Source organism: Anopheles gambiae, chromosome 2 (genome assembly GCF_943734735.2).
Source record: "Anopheles gambiae chromosome 2, idAnoGambNW_F1_1, whole genome shotgun sequence".
Classification (NCBI taxonomy): domain Eukaryota; kingdom Metazoa; phylum Arthropoda; class Insecta; order Diptera; family Culicidae; genus Anopheles; species Anopheles gambiae.
The window spans coordinates 57,986,055-58,007,063 of NC_064601.1; the positions used below are offsets into that span (position 1 = coordinate 57,986,055).

Here is a 21,009-nt window from a genome sequence, read left to right on the forward strand (position 1 = left end):
AACAAGAGCAAGAATTTCTTATTATAATTTTATTTCGAAAACACGCCGATGATAAAAACAAACGGCTATGTTAATTCCTATGCGATCACATGTTGACAAATTTTGAATTCACAGACGTGTATGCCGTTTAATAAAATTAATATTGCATTTTGTTTTTAATCGTTGTAACACCTTTCTAATTATCTAGTTTTCCTTGACGAGAACAATGAATACTCAATTGTTGTGCCAAAGGTTCTTTAGGAAAAGGTAGATTTATGTTTATTTATCATGTAAGTCAATGAACAATTTAATTCCCCACATTCACTTATTCATTCATCATTTTCCGTATTTTGCTACTGGTTAGCAGGAGAATTTATTTATGTTTATAGTTTTCTTTTCAATTAACGTATGCTCGAAGACATGTGCATTTTTTTTCATACGAATTGAGTGTTATGGTCTCTTCCAGCTATTGTCTTACTCTCAAGATCTTAGGATAGGCCATCAGTGTCCAGCAGATTGTTTCTTATTCAGATTGATTGTTTTCTGGTAATTTGAGAGCAGTTACCGAATCGCACAATCTTGCTCGTCTAATTTTGCTGTTAGAATTTTTACATTTACTTATGATTCAATGTTGATTCCATACTTTTGTCATACATTTTTTGGTATTTTTTTAAATAAGGGCATAAATATATTCGACTGTAACAACATTGCAAAGAAAAGCAATAACTGCAAATAAAACTGTTTGCAAATGACTTATGAAGTCTTGTATGTAGGGCAAATATTTATTTGAAACAACTTAATTCATTAACAATGATATCACGGTAATTTCACAGCACTATGATCCGAAATGAACAAGCAAAGGAGAAAAGGCATTGACAAATGTAAAAAAGAAATGGTAACCAAATACATTAAGAAATATATTTTTAGATCACAAATTGAAAGTATTGGTTATTCAATTTGTTATTTAATTTATTTGTATGTTTGTTTGATATTTATGTTCATTTATTTATGAAAATTTATTTCTGAGAATCCATCATACAAAAAATGATAATAAAACGCTAAACACCTATGACTTAGTGAATTATCACAATTTTGGAAAGAACCACACAATATGCGTTATTTTGTAGGACTGAAGTATTTGTTATATAGCTTTCCATTTTCATCTTTGGTATTTTCATATTTTATTTGGTAAATACAATTTGGCAACAAATGTTCCCTCATTGTTTTCAATTTGTCAAAAATGTGCCTGATTATAACAGTGGTTTGGCGGTATGTGTAAATATTATATTTTAAATATCCAATTGGGAATGTTTCATTAGTCCAGTTGTGCCTATTACCCCAGGATTCAATTATTTGAATAGAAATTAATATATTTTTCAATGGAAATTTTATTTCATCAGTAATTCATAAAGATTACACGGCATGAGGCTCTGAGTAAGTCCAACTTCAAAATGCCGTCGGGGTTCTTAAAATATTAAGTGGGATGGCCATAAATAAAAAATATCTACAAGGCGTTCAGTTTGTTTATCGTTTGTTTTTTCGTATGAAACTAGAAATATTATTTTTTTTATTTTTCATGTTATATTTCTAGACACCATACCCAACAATGAAAAACACTCTTATTTCAAATATGTCTATCGAAAAGAAATACATACGGTTCAGTCGATGTATTCTTATTAGAATGAATCACTTCCATGTACATGAATCTAAACCCACGTAGTTCAATCAATGTAACTACTTTACCATGCTAAAGCATAATATTTTGGTAACATTTTTAAGAAACGCATTTTTCATTTCCTGTGTCTGTTCAACGCGACGCAACATATCAATTTTGTGAGAATGACTCTACGAGAGAGCAAAGAGTCTCTCTCTTTGGAAAAACGGATTTTATATCAAATGAATCTTACAAAAAAGACTAGAATTGTAAAGTTATACTATATTTTAGAAGTCCAAAAAAATTGCTTAGTTGAAGAAATTATTCATGAGCAAATATACCTGCTAATATAACAAAAAGCTCATCCAGTGTTAAATACACTACCTGGATAATTGCAACACCAACACGAACTGGTGAGAGAACATGCAAGTGTGTTTGTGTGTATATTTTAAAGAGCGGCCATTATTCATTTACCAGTATATGTCAACACTACCCAGATGGATTTCAAAAGCCGTCTGTATGATAGGTTCCTTACGAAAGTTATTTGAATATAATTCATTCGTTTTTTAAAGAAAATATACCATTTCGGATTAACTATACCACATACACGTTATGGACTATTTTGTGAACAATGCGTAAATCACTGATGATGCATTAACAACATAAGAAAATTTAGTTTTATAGGTTTATCAAAAGCCAGATCGTAAAACAGTCGAAATAGGAGCTCAGTTTATTCTGAATTTGAACCTATGAAGGCATGTTGTCTGGTCGCACGATTGAACGATTATACCATGAGACAGGCTCAAGATGTTTTGTCGAGCGTATTTAAATGAAATAAATCTTCTTCTTCTTCTTCTTCTTCTTCTTCTTCTTCTTCTTCTTCTTCTTCTTCTTCTTCTTCTTCTTCTTCTTCTTCTTCTTCTTCTTCTTCTTCTTCTTCTTCTTATTCTTCTTCTTCTTCTTATTCTTCTTCTTATTCTTCTTCTTCTTCTTCTTCTTCTTCTTCTTCTTCTTCTTCTTCTTCTTCTTCTTCTTCTTCTTCTTCTTCTTTGGCATAACAACCGGTAGTCAATTCTACGAATGAGGACACAGTCCATTCGGGGGTTGAACCCATGACGAGCATATTTTCAAAATGATCTATTATTCGAAGTACCTATGTAACTATGATGTACTAATATGATAGATCGGTGGTTGGAAAGGGCTCCTGGTCTGAAACCAAAAAAAGATAAAAAAGATCTACATTGTTAGGTGCAAAATCTTTAAAGTTTGTTGATCGTCAAATGTTGAAAACATAAAAAAATGTTTTTTGCGTTACCATTTCTGACATTACAACCTTTTTTTAAGTATCGAAAAGTAAGAGGCCATCCATAAGCTACGTACAGCTCACAGGAAACGGGAATAACCTACCACAAACTAAAACAATGAAAACACTAGATTGATATTCAATAGTTGTTTACAACTTCAGTTAAAAGACTAGACTATGTATGTATGTGAGTCTATGCGGATTATACTAGAAAAAGCTTTTAAGGTTAGCGTGCTTTAAATTTAGTTTTATTAAATTGCTATTGAAGGTCCGGTTGTCTATTTGAACTGCGTCGGCTTCAAAAAGGCCCGTAGGATTCGATTCACATCCGGGCCGTCTTAAGTAGTAAAGACTGACTATCCGGATGCGTGGTACTCATAAGTCTCGGGAGTTTGCATAGGTCGGCATGACGGTGTAGGTCATTATGCCAAAATGAAAACAAATCTGTTTTGCAGCTTTTCTCTGATTTACTAATTTGGTGCGACTAACGGATGTACGTAAATTTTATGCGAATTACGGACTTGTCTTTCAAATTTACAAAAAAAAAAAAAAAACAAATCAGCAAACATACTAACATTGGAAGATAATCACGAAGAAAAAACATGTACAGTTCTATACAAAAATTAAGTACAGTTCTTATCAAACTGCTCTAAGAATGAAAAAAAGCCTATTGTTAATTGTTTACATCCATTCATTACAATTAAAAAACTATTTATTTTCCATTGTTGTTAATTATCAATAAATTATTTTGACAAATAGGTAGCTCATTTCACTTATTTTTAAACTAAGTAAGAATTATACATTTCTAGGCTTTAAGCAGTGTGTAGCGACTTAAGCTCTGAAAAACTTCACACAGAGGAAATGCACCAACATTAAAACCTATTATAATGTTCATGAATCCCAGTTCTCAATCAAAATATTGTTAATGATAATCCAACGTTTGTCTGTTTTTTTTTTCATTTCTAAATAAATTCTACTGTTTGAATACGTATTATAAAGGTAAATGTTGGGCTCTTATATCTTTATATCTATCTTTGCCTAATAGCTCTTATATTTGCAATGAAAATAAAAACTCCAAAAGTGGGGGCCTTCACGATTCTAGTTAGTTTTTTGTATGGAGTTTGACAGTTGGAGGCTGAAATCATGTAAACAATCCATACAAAACCACACAAAAAACTAGCCTGCGATTTTCAGTCTAGAACATTTTAGCCTAAAAGCTAGAATTAGATTCGAGTACCTGCTCGAAAACACGGGTTTGTTTACATTTATCCCAAGGTGCATTAAAGAAATCAGGTGATCGAATCTAGAATCAAAGTGTATGTAGTCCAGGTGGTCTCATAGCATTTTTTCATAACTAATTTTGAACATCACTTTTTGACAGAACGAGTGAAAACTTTTGCTCCAACGAGCTTTCTGGAGGTTTGACGAATACTCAAAACACTCTTACAATCTTCATTCAGAAGCAGAAGCGATAAAAATCAGCTTTCTCAATTCATACACCTTGGGATAAGCCCACCTGTATATTATACTCACTTAGATAGCTGCCCGAAAACTGCTATACAATGCAAACAGCTGACAGGCTGAAATTTCAGCCTACGAGCTTCAAACGGAAAGGGCCCCAGTAACAGTTTTCAATATTGAGTGTGGTGAGGTTTGTTTCTCTGTTTTAATCTACAACTTGACGTTCCCTGAGAAATAGAGACCAACTCTTGCTCACAAGTGAATTTGCTTCTCAATCTTTCCTTGGTTCAGAATGCCTCATACAACTTCTCGTTCGACACTTTTGATAGGCATACATTCTTGTGCCCGCTTGGGGCCTCCACTCGTGTTAATGCGCTATTGCTCGAATGATGGTTATTGTTCCACTGACCGGCTGAAATTTCATCTTAATGGCTGGAAACTGTAAACGGATGATTGGTGGCTTTGTATATGTTAAACACATTTGACAATATTAAATTGCATTTTTACGGATTAGAAATGAAACTTATTGTGTTCAAATGGTTAGAGAAACCCTGTAAGCCGGGACCCATCGTGGTCGTTCAATTCTTTTACAAGAAAATCATTTCTGGATATAAATATAATGATTGAATCGACGAGACTTTAGTCCGCTTTATCATAAATGTACCTCAATATTAGACAAATTATAGATTATAAATCATTGTTTCCCCCTTTCCAGTTAAAGTGGTATCTGATATGGTTTCCCTTACATCAAGTATTTATTTTTTGTAATGAAAAAAAGTTGATTATTCTTAGTAAATAATTAATATATTTCTGTAATGATGTTTAAAGGACTTTATCATTGCTATATATGCTATATCAATGATATTGGTTTTGTTAAACCTATTTTCAATATACTTATTATAGAATAATCAATGGTACGTTGGTAATCAGAGTTGTTTAATTTCCACTCACCTTTGATAAGATAAGCTCAATGTAATCGTTTCTTTGGTTTGATAATTTGTTTTTGCTACATGGAGTGAAACAGTCTATCTGCAAAAAATAAATTGAAACAAATGATTACAAAAATATTATTCATGTAGCATACAGTATGTAATATGATATATGTATAGAAAGTAAAAGATAAATAAAAAAATAAAGACATAAATAAAAAAAAAAAAATATATATATATATATATATATATATATATATATATATATATATATATATATATATATATATATATATATATATATATATATATATATATATATATATATATATATATATATATATATATATATATATATATATATATATATATATATATATATATATATATATATATATATATATATATATATATATATATATATATATATATATTTATATATATATTTATTTATATATATATATATTTTTTTGTTTCTATATATTTATAAAAAAAATATTCAGGGGCTTAACAATTGTTTATTTAGCTTCCACATAGCAAACTTTTGCAGGGAGCATTTTAATTCAACTAATTTCTGCAACAACTTTACTATTTAGTACTATTTTTTATATTTTTTTCAAATATTGTTTTATCCATGCATACACGTAAATAGTTGCAAAATGAATATTTATATCAATAGCAATTATTTATTAGCACATAACGTCCTTCCTGTTTTTGCTGTAAGAATGTGATGTTACAAAATTCAAAAACGTTTATAATTTCAAATAGGTTTATGTATCAGTCATCCAGATGAAAGGTTAGCACATTGCATACAACTAGGCTGATAGTAGTGGAATAAAATCAAGACTGTTCGTAACATTGCATACATTAAAGTAAAGATTTAACACTAGGTGGCGCTGTAATATATGAAATGTGATACAGATGACACTAGCATTGAACAATTGTAAAAAATCCTTTGAATAAAATTCACGGCATTTTAAAATTTAATCCTTCGAAGAAGGTAGTACTAAAAAAAGAAGAATATTATTCCGACACACTGGAACAGTAACAATCCAATATTAAAGCATTGAGCAAGCAAACATTGAGCGCAATCACAGCGCAACTGAGATTGTATACTTGATTTTGACAACCGTTTTGATATGTGCAGTTACGCTAAATTTGTACATAACATTTTTGATAAAAAAATTAAACGGTACAGTAGCAAATTAAACGGTACATAACAGTAGCATATGTTTGTAATAACGCTCAATGTTTTACGGATTCAATATGTGAGCTAACACAATTATTTGCATAATAATAATACTAATAACAATAATAATAATACTAATAGTAATTGTAATAACAATAATAATAATAATAATAATAATAATAATAATAATAATAATAATAATAATAATAATAATAATAAGAATACTAATAATAATAATAATGATGATAATAAATAATAATAATAATAATAAACTTTTCAAACATGTATGCAACAAAATTTTAACAAGTTTTTGTTTCAGTATAGTCGAAGTAGATCTTCTATATTTATTTCAATCATTTAAATCCTGCAATTTAAAATTTTACATCATAGGTCAAATTATTTGGAGAACTTAATCAGCTATTAAATAGCAAAAAAAAAAATTTTTTTTTGACTTGAACTTTGAACAGTTTTGAGATATGTTACTCTTACTTCGTCCATTAGTCCTTCAGTTGTTTTGCAAGCCTTCCATTGTAAATGTGAGTTGACACTGCAATACGATATTTATGCTGTGCCTGACTATTATACAATAACTTCAGTCGTAATGATAGCATCTATTGCCATTATCATTACTATTTGCAATTTGGTATCTGATGCAATGCATTGTTTTGGATAAAAAACAGACAATTGTTCGAATACATTGAATATTGAATGCAATCTTTTGATTGTAAAGCATTTTATGCTTTTGTTAGTCGGATCAAGTCAAGCCGGATAATAATCTTATGGCCTTATTATTGGTTAGTTACTGAGCTGTAGATACTGATCTGATACTGATGGTGTGAAATTATAAACAAGTATAAAATGTTGTGTATTGCAAGCGATCTTATTGATAGACTTGATAATACGAAATGCAAATCATAACTGTTTTGGGTAACAGTCCCGGTCAACAGTTCAACAGTACAACAGTCAACTCGCACAATTTAACAACTGCCCGTCATAACCTTCCTTCGGATAATAAATAAGTGAATGGTTGTCAAGCTTATTAATGATACATGCAGCCCTTGGCAAATCAGGGCTGTTGCAACAAATAGAAAATAGGGCGGTCTATAAGAAGAAGAGCTGTGTTTTACTGTTCGATAAAATCAATCTAATCATCTAAGTAAGAGGATGAGCATAAGAAACACTGCAGCACTGGAAAATGAGCTGTTATTGTACATTAATGATAAAAAATAATCTCAATCACATGTGATCTCGTTCTGTTAGGTTAGTCGGTGTAAGTTATTTGGTAGGAATCAATAAGCGGTATTAAGGATCTTCGAATAAGATCAGACAAGATCCCGCGGTGTATTCGTTTGAAAAATTCGATTGTTTTTCTTTTGGCGTTGCCTTACCCAAAATCGATTCTGTGGCACCTCTGCTGTGATTCAGCGATGTACCAATTCTGTGAAAACTCGCATTGCTTTTGTGTTGTCGTTTGCAACGTATACATGTGTCATTTTTTATATCATCCCTTGGCCGTCCAATCCATTTTACTTTTTCTGTGACCAACGGCTTTCGACTATTAAGGAAGTGATTTGGTTTGTTCTTTCTTTCAAAGATCAGCTATGAACATTCATAGTGCTTTATTCAAACACCTAAGTCTTTTCATTTTTTTTAAATTTGAGCCTTTATCTGAGTTTGTAAGTTTGCGATACGCATAACGTGCCTACACATTGACCTTGCACCGATTGATCAAATAGTAAACGCTATATGCTGCTTTTAGCGATCTGATGCAGGAAAAAAAACAATATTTGTACAGAATTTTACTTGTAAAAATCGCTCAAATGCATTTTTATTACTAAGAGTTATCTTGACCGTCAACCGGCAACAATAACATAATATAAAGTAACGTGATACATTTATGTCCAACATCCTCTTACTGGATCAAATTATATGACGTCACTGTATATTACGTTCTTGTTACAGATTAACGGTAAAGATCGTTACGCTTGGAATAATAAACTAAGCTATTTTTGATTTATTATTAATAATTGTGATAATAATGCTCAATTTCAAATTTTTAAATTTCTGCTGAAAAAGTTCATATCTATTAATTGTAATAATGAACCGAATTTGAAAATGTTTATAGTAAATATTCGTGATTTGTAATAATATTTTTGCTTCATTCAATAAAAAATATTTTTATTGGTACTGATAAACACCGCCTACCTAAACTGTACGTCGTTTTTTGGGATTTGCAAAAATCTGGAAGAAATAGATAGAAACATTGAATGTATGAATTGTGCAAAATATTATTTCACATCTTTTTATGTATTTTGTTTAAAAAAATTTAAGGCATATTATAAAGATTATATGACTTCAATGCCATAGTCATAAAAAAATAAATTTAGGAACGAGCCAGAATTATAAAGACACTTTGAAAAAAGTGTTTTGTACTTACTAATGCATTTAAAAATCTTCCAAAAATAGAAATTACATATTATAGAAAGGTTTCACAGAAAAACATTTATACATTTATAAAGTATTTTTGTAACTTGTTTTTAAGGTTATATGAGTTTTGTTAGACTTATGTCATGTAATACAGGGTTTTCAGTTTTGATTGCAAACATTGTTTTTAATGCTAATCCACTCTGATATTTCATTTTTTATAAAATAATTTTTAATTTCTTCAGTATGTTTTTCAACACTTCATCTGTCAACGGGTGATGAGATCTGGCTTTAAAATTCGGTGAAAAAACGATGGCAGTTTAATATTACAGGGTTTTCCTAATCACTTTCCTTGTATTATTTTTAACCCTGTGATATTTTTTAACTCCTATAACATAATTTGCAACACTTCAAGTCTTAAAGAGTAATGGGATTCGGCTTCAGAACCTCTTTAACATAGAGATAGACCCATAAGTTATTGAGAGTCATGCTGAAGAAATTAAAAATTATTATGATGAAAATGAAATATCATAGTCATATAGAATAACTTCTCGCACGCAGTGAATAACAACATTTGCATTCAAAAGTGACTTGAACCCCTGTATAGATTTTCCATAAAAATCACGACGACCTCGATATTTTTTATTATAGCAGACTAAGTATAATTCCATATTATTTTAATATGTTGAATTTGCGATTAACACGACCTAGAATAATTAAAATTCTTTATTTAAAAAATGCTAATTGTATTTATTTATTCGTTTATTTATTTATTTATTTATTAATTTATCTATTTCCTTATGATGATTTTGCAGTGAACAACGAGATATTTGCAATTCTTAAATATAAAACCTAAGATTAGTCAGACCGACATTGATTCATAATGCCTTTATTTAATGGACAGTGAAAGACTTGACTACGCTATTTGATGTTTTTCATAAAAAGATTATAAAATATTTTCTTCTTGAAGGTTGCGCCGGTTTTATTCGAATAAAATTGATTTACTACCACGTAGTCAAATATACAATTTTTATAAAAACGTTCATCTGTTTATCGATACCCTTTGTAGCCGACGTGAGTGTCTATTGCAATCTTTCTAAGATAATAAATTCCTTCACAAAAAATTATCGACAACATCGTCTCTTTAGTACCAGACCAGACCAGACCAGAATCTGAATCACTGAAATGACTTTCAATAATTCAGCTCACTTATTAAGAATCAGTAAGAACTTAATCATTTATCATTTTGGTTACGTAATAAACCATAACGCAATAAGACACAGCAAACAAACAAGCAGCTAGCTACAAGAGCTATTTTTAATGTAAAATCGTGGTGTTAATTATAATGGCCACCAAAGCCACTCATATTCGTTCTCCATTTTGTTTCATACAACATTTTCAAATTTAACCAACAGATTCTAGTCTGCGCTCATCTGGGTACAAAATAAATGATGAATCTGTTTCACTGTTCGACAGTATGCGTGAAATTTTCTTTTGGAATGGCGGTGGAAATGCTCAAGGAAGCCATAATGCTCATTCATTCGCCATTACTAACACCACAACATGTCTAACTATTTCTAATGAACGATAAAGGTGTGTATGTGCGTTCGGAAAGAGAAAATATATACTGTTGTACGTATAGGGATTAAATATGTAGATCATCATCGATATTTTATAGCCCGAAAGTTAGAACACTCGAAAGATTCAGCTGAGCACAAAGGAATTAAAATTGAAATTTTGTTCGATATATTTTTTAAAGCTTAACGTAACATGGAATGAATTTTACCTATATTAATAATTTACTATGCCTTGATATATCTTTTGTAGTTCTTTCATTCTTTCAACTCTTTAACAAGTATGTATTGAATTTATGAAATCATTTTCCTGTTTTATTATTATTATTATTATTATTATTATTAATGGTTTACTTACCAACAAAACCATTTTGAGTTCAAATCATGTATGGACTATGTACCCCAATGCAATGAATAACTATTCTTTTGTGGGTAAATCAATAAAAAACTAATAGTCAAAGCCATTTGTGATTTTTAAGGTTTTGACCGAAAATGATTGTTGCACCAACGATAAAAATTAATTATTTTTAGTGAAAAAAAGATTATCTAAGCTATGAGTCTGATTTTTCATGCATGAAAATTATAATTAATTAAGAAAAATTAAAAAAAACGGAAAACAAGTCTATTTTTAGACACACGTTTCTTACTATCGTGATGAAATAGACGATCCAGCTAAGTGATACTCTGAGAGTCTGTATAGGCTGGTGTGATTTAGTAGGTCGTATGCCAATAAGAAAAAGAAGGCGAATGTTGGTGAAGTCAGTTACTTTGGAGAAGTAAAAAACCGGGATGTCATAAAAACCGAGATTATAAAAGTAATCACTAAATAATGCAACAATGTAGGATCCAATCCAAGATTGTAAAAATACATTTGAAAACTTTTTTTATCATGTCTATTTGGTGAAATTAAAAATCAAAATTTATAAACCTTGTGCACGCTCTAATTTTAATACTACGGGTATTAAAACTTGCATTGTACATTGTAAAACATGCGCTTCCAGTAGTGGACAAGGATATACATAGAAATACAGTGAACCCTCTCTTATTTGAGAGGCGATGGGACTGTCGAATAAGAGGGGTTTTCAAATTACAGAGGTGGAAAGTGAATGAAAGGTCCATCCAAACAAGAAAGAGACAGAACATTTAGTATGCAGCCTTAACAGTTGCTATAGGAAACTGCGAACAGGATTGCCAATTTGAGCATACATCATTCAATAACCATGGCAACACCATACACAAATAAGAGGGACACAGATTTCAGAGGTTTTCCAAATTAGAGGAACAAAAATGTACTGGAAATCAAGGGACTGTGCAAAATGTTCAAATAAGAGAGGTTTTTCAAATTGGAGAGGTGTCAAATAAGAGAGGGTTCACTGTATTAGATTTAATTTGCTTCTGTTATCAATGTTTAAAGCGCAGATGTTAGCAAAGTAGATTTGTCTGTTAAATAAATAGATATAAATATAATTTACATGTACAGCTCCAATAAAAGCAATAGAAAGTCAAGATCAGCAAATCAAGTAAAAACATTTGAAATCTACTATGAACACCGGTGAACAGTAGCCATAGATTATACTGTGACTGGCACGACACTGATGTATGTATGATGTATTAATTCAACAACAAGAATAGGAAACCTTTCTTACATAGTAAATTTCCGCCGCCAAGTGTTTCATCCATGTTTTATTGGTGGCTTATTACTTTCCGCTACTGATGCTCCTGATTAACTCTCGTCCATTATGCTGTATGTTCCCTCTCATTCTCTTCGTCCACCTGATCCTCTGTCAATTGAAACACGTCATACTCTTTATACTTTCAATGAACCTCTTCTATCCTGTTTCAGGTTGTTTAACCACTTTTACTATACCTTTAATTTCCACTCCTTTCTTAATTCTTTCTGTAACCGTCTTCTTTCTTCTATTTTTCTATAATTATTCTTCTTAGTTTTCTTTTAATTATTTTTCTCTAGGTTTTTGATAGTATCTTCGCTCTACCTGTGTTTTTTTCTTTTATTTTTTGCTAGGTCTGGACTAGTTTAGTTATTGTTAGTTTTTCATGAATGATTTTGTTCGTTTGCTAGTTATAAATTAGTTGTAAATCTGCGTTATTTAGCCTTGATGGCGGATATTAAATTTAATAATAGTATAGTATAGTTTATTATGGAAATAATGAAATAAAAAGAACTCAAAATTTCTGTAAAATCTGAACGATCGAAGATTAAATATTGCATTTTACACTGGTGGTTGCCAAAAGACCTAGTTCAGGGGCCTCCAAACTTTTCAGCTCGCGGGCCGCATTGCTTCAAAAATAGCTATGTTAAGGGCCATTTGACACTACCTTCAACTGATGGGTGAACGTTTAAATCTCATTTTTATAACAAAAAACTAACAATACTTGTACAGTTTGGTATTACTAAAGGTTGATTTTTGTCTAAGAAAAGTAAAAAATACAATTTTATTTGAAAAAGTCATAATCATTACGTATATTTATATTAACTCTGGCAAAGTCATCGTGGGCCGCATTATAAGCTCTTGAGGGCCGCATGCGGCCCGCGGGCCGTAGTTTGGAGACCCCTGACCTAGTTCACCAAACCTTGTGGGGTCGCATACTTAAGTAATTTCCTAAAGTGAAATCTTCCATTGAACCCCTTTCTGTTTTAAGTCAACAGGCTGTATTTTCAGTCTGTCTGCTGTTTGCATTGTAAAGGAGTTTTCGAGCAGCTATAAAAGTCGGTATAATGATAATGATGACAAGTTATATGTATTTAGAAGGCTGATTTTTATTGCTTCTGCTTCTGAATGAAGATTTTAATAATGTTTTGTGTATTCGTCAACCTACCAGAAAGCCTGTTTGAGCAAAAACTTTCACCAGTTGTGTAAAAAAGTGATGTTGAAATTTGGTTATAAAACATGCTACGAGACTACCTTTGATACATACACCTTGATTCAAGATTACACCATCTGATTTCTTTAATGCGCATTGTGGTAAATGAAAATACTCAACTGACATTTGTTCTAGATGTGTAACCATAATTTGCTCAAATAGTTCTCGAAATACTAAAAAGTGTGAAATTGTTTGTAATAAATCGTATAGAAAATGTTAAATTTTCGTTTGTGTGCGTATGACCTTCTTTTATTGAATGGAGATAACGTCCACTTCCTTTCAGATTAATTTGCTGTAATATTTGACAAAAAAGAAGGCCCACTTCGTGCGGTGTTATTTTGTGAAGCTTAGGGTTCTTTTTTTCGTATAAAACTATTATACTTCCAGTGATAAGGATTGGAAACGATATTTACTAAAGGACAGAGAAGAAAGCAAAGAAAAGGCAACATCACAGTCGATTTTAAACGACTTGTTCTAAAAATACCTCAAACTGGTGCAGTTTAAGGGATATTTAAGGCACCAGTTCAATGAAAATAGCTCGAAAGCCCGATTTTCGATCTCACAATTGTCATTTGAGTACAACCTTATTTTTCCATTTTGTCAAGCATGTACTCGAATATAATTCTAGCTTTGAGGCTGAAATAATCTAGACTCCAAATCGCAGACTAGTTTTGTGAGTAGATTTTTATGGAGTGTTTACAAGATTTCAGACTCCAACAGTCAAACTACATATAAAAAAGCTTAATCATGAAGGGCCCCATTGTTCTTCCGTGTTAGTTTTAGCTACCTACTCCAGAGCTTTGAATAACACCTTAGTTTTTATATTCTACAGTTAATGAAAACCGTTTTCATACTCCTAAAATAACCATCAGAGCGAATTGCCGTCTCAAATGATGCGAATTTTGTATTCCTTTAATAGGAAACAAAAATTAATACATAATATAAAAATGTTTGAACATTATTGAAATTTTAACAATTTCAGTCAATGTTCATCTCAGCCTTTATGATGTACAACTATCCCATATCAAACGTCCGCCTTTCCCGAAAGTACAAATAATGCATAAAAACACTTTTTTTTTGTAATTAATGGCAAACCAAAAGTTTAGTTCATTTTCACAATCACTGTATTTATACATCTCAAGAAGTTTATTTTTATCCTTAACGTGTATGTTGCCTCCAGCAACGAAGCTCTTTCTTTCGCGTATTAAAGGTTGAATCTTCAGTTTTCTAAATCAATTTTAACTGAATTTAAAAAAAAAAACTTGATCTGTTTGCTTCAAACTTTTATTATATTTCTAACATTGCATATGTATCATAATCAATAACCGGGCGCTGTGGAATTTATATCGGTGAACGTACCATATAGATTACATATATGGTCCGAGATTGATTTATTACTTGTTTTATGTAGCAGTACGATTATTCTTGATTGCTATGCAACGACGGGAAAACCCCAACAATTCATTACACATTTTCTTCATTCTGTTTGTTGTGCGGACGAACATTTTCGTCAACTTCTATTCCTACCAAAGTTTCAAACTGTGCTTTTATGTTTAGTGTCCTAATCAATTTTGAAATGTATCTTTGTATCAGGTACTCAATATTCCAGTTTTAGTTTTTCAATTATCAAAGAAAATCAACTAAGCTTTGTCACGAGGAGTAAATAGTACAATTTGTCTTCTTATAAATTGTTTCGGTAGCTGTTCTATTTTTTGACAGAAGATTTTCTTTAAATGCATGCTTCTATGCTATGAAAAATAGACATGCTATTCTGGTGAATAGATATGCAATCATATTGCTATCTATTAAACAATGATTTTTAATTAACCAACGTAATTTCGTAAACTTGCATCCTATTCGAGTTCCCCTAAAGATAACGTTATGAACACATACAAAATTTTTAAAGATATACTAATTTTGCATTAATATCGCATGTGAGTTGTATTGTAGGAAAATAAAAGTACACAAAAAATCACATTATAAAAAAACTGTAGAGGAATGTAGCAACACATTTTTAAACAACATACAAAAATGATCTCAACATTCGATTCGAATTTAGAAGGGAGAAAAACAAATTAAACAAATCATAATATTATACATAACAAATCATACATATATTCATTTTCATCAGTCCTAGGCAGGGAAGGATAAGACCGAATTCGGTTGCTGATTAAATTAGTAGCAACCCACAAATAACGCACCGTAGAACCTTTATATATAACAATATATAAAGTAAACTTTTGATAAACGCTGTGTACTAAAATTACTATTTAAATAAAAAATAACATTACTGCTTATTATTTTAGCAGTCATTTAGCAACTAGACTCTTAACAAAACGTTTGAATCCATTTTTTTGCCAAATAGGCATTCTCTGAACATTTGAATTTACTAGCAAAAATTTCAATCCATCCATTCGGCAAAGATAGTGGGCAAATGCAACCATTGTGCATCACAAGTAACGTGCCGTATGCAAGAAAGAATTGAGTAGGAGACTGAAAATTTGCATTATTATTATCACAATAAATCACTTCATTGCCTCGACGTGTCTCTTTTTTCAGTTCAGTTTGCAGCCCAGTCTGGCGACACGAACACGCACATGCTACACCGAACACAAACGCCTGTAGTGAAACCGGCATCCAGCTGGTCCAGAAAAAAGTCATCATGGACAATCGGCCAATGAACGAACACCAAAAGAAAATCGATATAAACATAAAAGTGCAGGACGTGAATACGTCATCCATGGGAACCGAGTTTGCAGCTCACGGATGTTCTTAAGTACTTAAACGACAGCGGTTGCGGAATTCACCGGAGTAGGTAGGCTATTCCGCGTTACTCCAAACGTAGCCTATGAGGGAGTGGTGGTTGCAGGTGGTTCATCTCTTTTTATATCTAGATTGCTATCGATGTTCGAACGCTTGTAAAGCAGCTCATCGGCACTGACATAGCTAACGCATGCTTTGTTTGACATAATATCGCACACTTCGTGGTATGATGTTACAACTCACGAAAGGAGCTAAAAAGTATGCCAAAAAAACTTGTTCGATCCTAACTGCTTCATCACAAGCATCGACCAATCCATCCTCAACTATCGTAGTGACATATTTAGAACGGGTTTGTAATTGCTACCCTTTTAGCTCGTTTGGTTGGAGCTCGTTACACACTCGAATGACCGATAGTAATCCTTTCGATGTTTTGGATATTTCGAAAGAACGAAAACAATAGCGTGACCTTTTATCAAGAATCAAGTATGACACCTTCATAACTAATTCATGCAATTGACTTCTATAGCATAGTGATCCACCATACAGATTGATTGTGTATAATATTTCAATACATTTCATGCATATCATTTGTATCTGTTTTCATGTATACACATGGGTACTGTGTTATTATTCTTAACAGAAGAAGCTTCAAAGAAGATAGTTGTTAATGCATGTTGATGGTTCATGGTATCAAAAATAATGTATATGCTAAAAAATATGTTTGATAACTTTGAAGATAACATTGCTATGAGTTATACAGGATACAATTTAATGAAATTTGTACATTGAACAGAGAGTATTGTCTTTTTTTTCTGTTCAGAAAGAACGGCTTCGGCCGTATTGGTTAATTATTGTCTTTTTTATGTAATATACAAAATTAGGTGGCAATTGAGTTCATACAAATAGCTATGATAATGTTTATTGATGATGGATTGGAGCTTCTTGCTATATCGTTCTTGTTTCGTTGTACATACTTGAAATGTTGTTGTTTGCAAAAACTATAAAAACGCCAATGAAAAATCCAATGGAATATTCGTGTTACACAAAAGATAAATAACCATTTAATAACTTATTCATGATACCGACAATTCAAGTTTGCTGTGGCATTAGAAGTTATTGTAAGAGTGTCATGATTGTGATTGATAACAGTAATTCTGACGAAAAAGGTAATGATGAAAGCCATGCAAATGTTTGATTGTTACATAATTCATTTAACGGATTTTGATTTCGACTTTATACATACTGTTAAATACAGTTTGCATTCACCGACGTCTACTACTAGTAGACGGTAGTCTACTGTCTGAAAAATGAAGTATTAGTTTTGATGTTGAATTGTCTTCTTTACTCTTACTTTATTTTTTCTTACTTAATAATGTACAACTTAGTACTCAGCCATTTTTTGACATAATGTGCAAAACTTTCACTAATATACAAGTTTTTGCAGCTTATCAAGTACCACGCAGCCAGAGCTTGAACCCACCAAGGACATGCTGTTAAATTATGCTAGTTGATGATTGTACCACGTTTCGCATTACATCTGTTTGATATATTCCGTTATCACCAGTATTAGCATTACTTGAACTTGGCTGAATGATTAGATATTAGCATCAATATATGCGTATACACCAAATCATTACGCCGAGGTCTGAGGTATTGTGTATTATATTTGCAATTTTTAGTTTCTTTTTGGTGACATGGTTTTATGCCAAGTGATTTTTTTAATTCATAACATCGATTATGTTTCATTAGTGTTATACATGTTATACAATAAACGTATTACAAACCATTTGCTCTATAATCGTACATTATTAAATTAAATATCATTGTAAAATTGTTAAGATACGTATTTCACCTTTACTTTTATTTTCCCCTGTGCTTCTTTTGTATCACACTACATTGGAGCTACCCACATCTGTTTTTTGATTACGGCTTTATTTTTGTTCGTAACTATATCACTCCTTTCCAGATTTGCGAACAGAACTCACCATTGACATGATAGGAAAAAATAATGTGAAATGCCATCACTATGCAGGAACATCTTTCGACAAGCAGAAGTCACTTTTAAGTTTCATGCGATAACACGTACCAACGTTTCAATTCAAAAATTTCCATGTTTGTCGATTTTATACAGCTTGCGTGTTCTTTGTGTTGTGTGAACACGGTTAATTACCGACAGACTAAAGCCGGGTTTGTTTTGTAGCAAGAAAAAATCGATGAGTGTTTTAGCGTGTGATATATTCTAAGGAAATAAAATAGATATCTTTGAAAATCATAACGATATAGGTCTGTCAAATCAAAAACTGGTTTACATGTTTCAGCTCTATGTTCTCATTCTTATTTAGCTATAACTTTTGTACTTGAAAAATAAAAAATCGAAGAAAAAATAAAAAGTATTTTATGGTTATAAACTTTTTGATTATATTTTCGTATTGTTAGCAAATACAGTATTATTTATTGGATTGCCTATCATTACAGACTATTTGTAATGCAAATTTGTACTGGTTTTCATGAAAATCGAATGCAGAAAACAATTAAATGTATACTGAATAAGTCAAATACATTTCTATTAATTTTTGAAAAAAGGACTCAGGTAATAAAAGAACAAAGACAGATTAAAGAGTCATTTGTTTAAAGTAACTAATTAATTTTTTACTTGTGTCTGTAAAAAGGTAATGATCTGTAATACGATATTTATTTTATACATCAACTATTTTTTTATATTCCAGGAATCGTTTTCAATGTACAAACAGTCTGTACATTATTAAATAAAAAATTGTATGAAATACTTAATTTAAATAATTTTCAATACAGTTAAATTGCACCATCATTTAAAATATTAATATTAAATAACTATCAAATTCTACTTCGACTTGCCGTAACGTATTGCGGCCCGATACAAATGTGAAAAAAACACTTTAATCTTTTAATATGCTTTTGAAAAATCTTTTTAAATCGTAATTAAAATATTAAAAGCTTGTAATATGAGACAGAATTTTGTAAAATAATACGGCTTTTTGTAACATACATCGTTTTAACTATAAATTAACCTTGAAAACCAAGTATTCAAGATAAATGCATGCTCATTTTGAATCATGCTTTTTACCGACGGGCAATAAGAGTAGAGTAAAAACATGCTTACTTACATACAGCAGCTAAACACTTTCCAATTTCCTGGGTTATTGGTCTGGAAATTTTTCTAGTACAGCTCTAATCATGAAACGTTTGTTAATATAAAATTTTGATACTTCACACTACATTGGCATCATATTTTTTTATAATTTGCGAATGAACTTAAGATCTTTACTTTAAGATCTGTAAATTGTGGTATTAGGCATGAATTTTTACTCTAGTATTCAATATTCACTTAAAAAGCACTGTTTTTGTCACATGTATTCAACTATATAGATCCACTAAGCTTTCGTTATTGCTTATTTATGTACCATACTCGTACAGTTAAAGAACATATGTGTTCATTTTTATGCACCGCACGTATAGTAAATCACGCACACAGAATAGCTTAAATGATTGCACTGTTTTAATATAACACTTAAGTCAGATATATGTAATGACTAGTCACACGTCACAGAACTACATAAGAAGAATAACATTATTTTATCTATTTTCTATGTGGCAGTTTTAGGTTTCAAAACTGTTCCGTACATAAAATTACACTATATGAACCATTCAATCCATAATTAATATTTTCATCAAACCAAATATCTAAATAATAACACTTCACCGATCACTTCAAACCTTCTCAGCAGGATTCGCTTAGGACCATCGAGGGATATACATAGTAAGCTGTTGAACGGCCTTGACGGAGAGAAGAAGCGTAATAAAATTTTACGATTTGTTGTGACTGTTTTTGCCGCCTTAAACAGACGCTCTTTCCTTACTCTAGAGTTGACGACACACTACTACACCGTAATTGTCACACAAGTATTCTGAATATCGGCTGTGCTTATCTCTACACCGCCATGCCATGCCATACAACTTTGTCTTGTCAGGCATTGACATGAACCATGAATAAATCCAGGATGTGAAAATCTACAGTTACCACATGCACTGCTCTAGGAACAACAGTAATGGCAAAAGGATTCTAGAACGCGACTGCAAGCGTGGTTGATATCCTTCTATTTGTCCGTATTTATGCCTTTCTAATTGATGTTTATTTCTTTACGATTTCTATCAAACTAAACCATAAAATACGATTTCTTTTCTGCTCACTCTAAACTGACCCGGCTTCGGGCATGCTGGCTGGTTGGTCGTAAGTCGTATTGCGTACGAGGGCCCCTTGTTGGCCGTGCTGTGCAAGCAATCAGAAAGGTTCGAAACAGTGTGTATGCCCCTTTACTGGTTGCCAGTGTGTGCGTGTGTCGGGACTTGAGCTCTCCGACGGTGATGGATTGTCCCATCAGTTCCGGGCAGAGCAGCTTCAATTGGCTAAAATGAGAGGCAAATAGTAGAAGCTTGGCTATGTGTTTGTGACTAGCCTTTAAACGCACTCACATGTGGCACACAATTGTACCGAGTTTGGTACACTCTCGTGGAGAATGTCGATGCCGCTTTTTCATACGATGTGTAAAACTATCCACCAGGCGACATCGAGGCTGAACGCACGCGGGTGCTTCAATATCTGCCTCGTATATTTTCGTTTCATTCCTGTTTCTTTCGCCCTTTCTGACTTGCCATCTATCCACCCTCTTTGTTGGAAACCTCTCTTCAAATGACGGTTGAAATTTGTGAGATTCTCTCACATAAACTACCTTTCGAAAGTTGTTGGATGAAATAGCTATCAAAGGGAGGATGAAGAGTGCGTGACCCACAGACGAGACAACAATAACAATCAA

The 21,009-nt window shown here is 31.8% G+C and overlaps 1 protein-coding gene across 11 annotated transcripts in view; it reads right to left on the minus strand.

Annotated features, from left to right (window-relative positions):
- LOC1272720 (homeotic protein antennapedia) overlaps nt 1-20,793 on the minus strand; it is a 91,512-nt gene extending 70,719 nt beyond the window's left edge. For 2 of the 11 annotated variants that reach the window (XM_061650855.1, XM_061650861.1), the window contains exons 1-3: nt 19,303-20,365; nt 8,721-8,756; nt 5,349-5,426 (exon numbers count right to left, since the gene is read on the minus strand). The gene's annotated coding sequence lies outside the window, so the exon portion shown is untranslated. The other 9 variants (XM_061650854.1, XM_061650858.1, XM_061650864.1 and 6 more) reach the window with 8 other exon arrangements.
- Between the last annotated feature and the right edge of the window lie 216 nt (nt 20,794-21,009).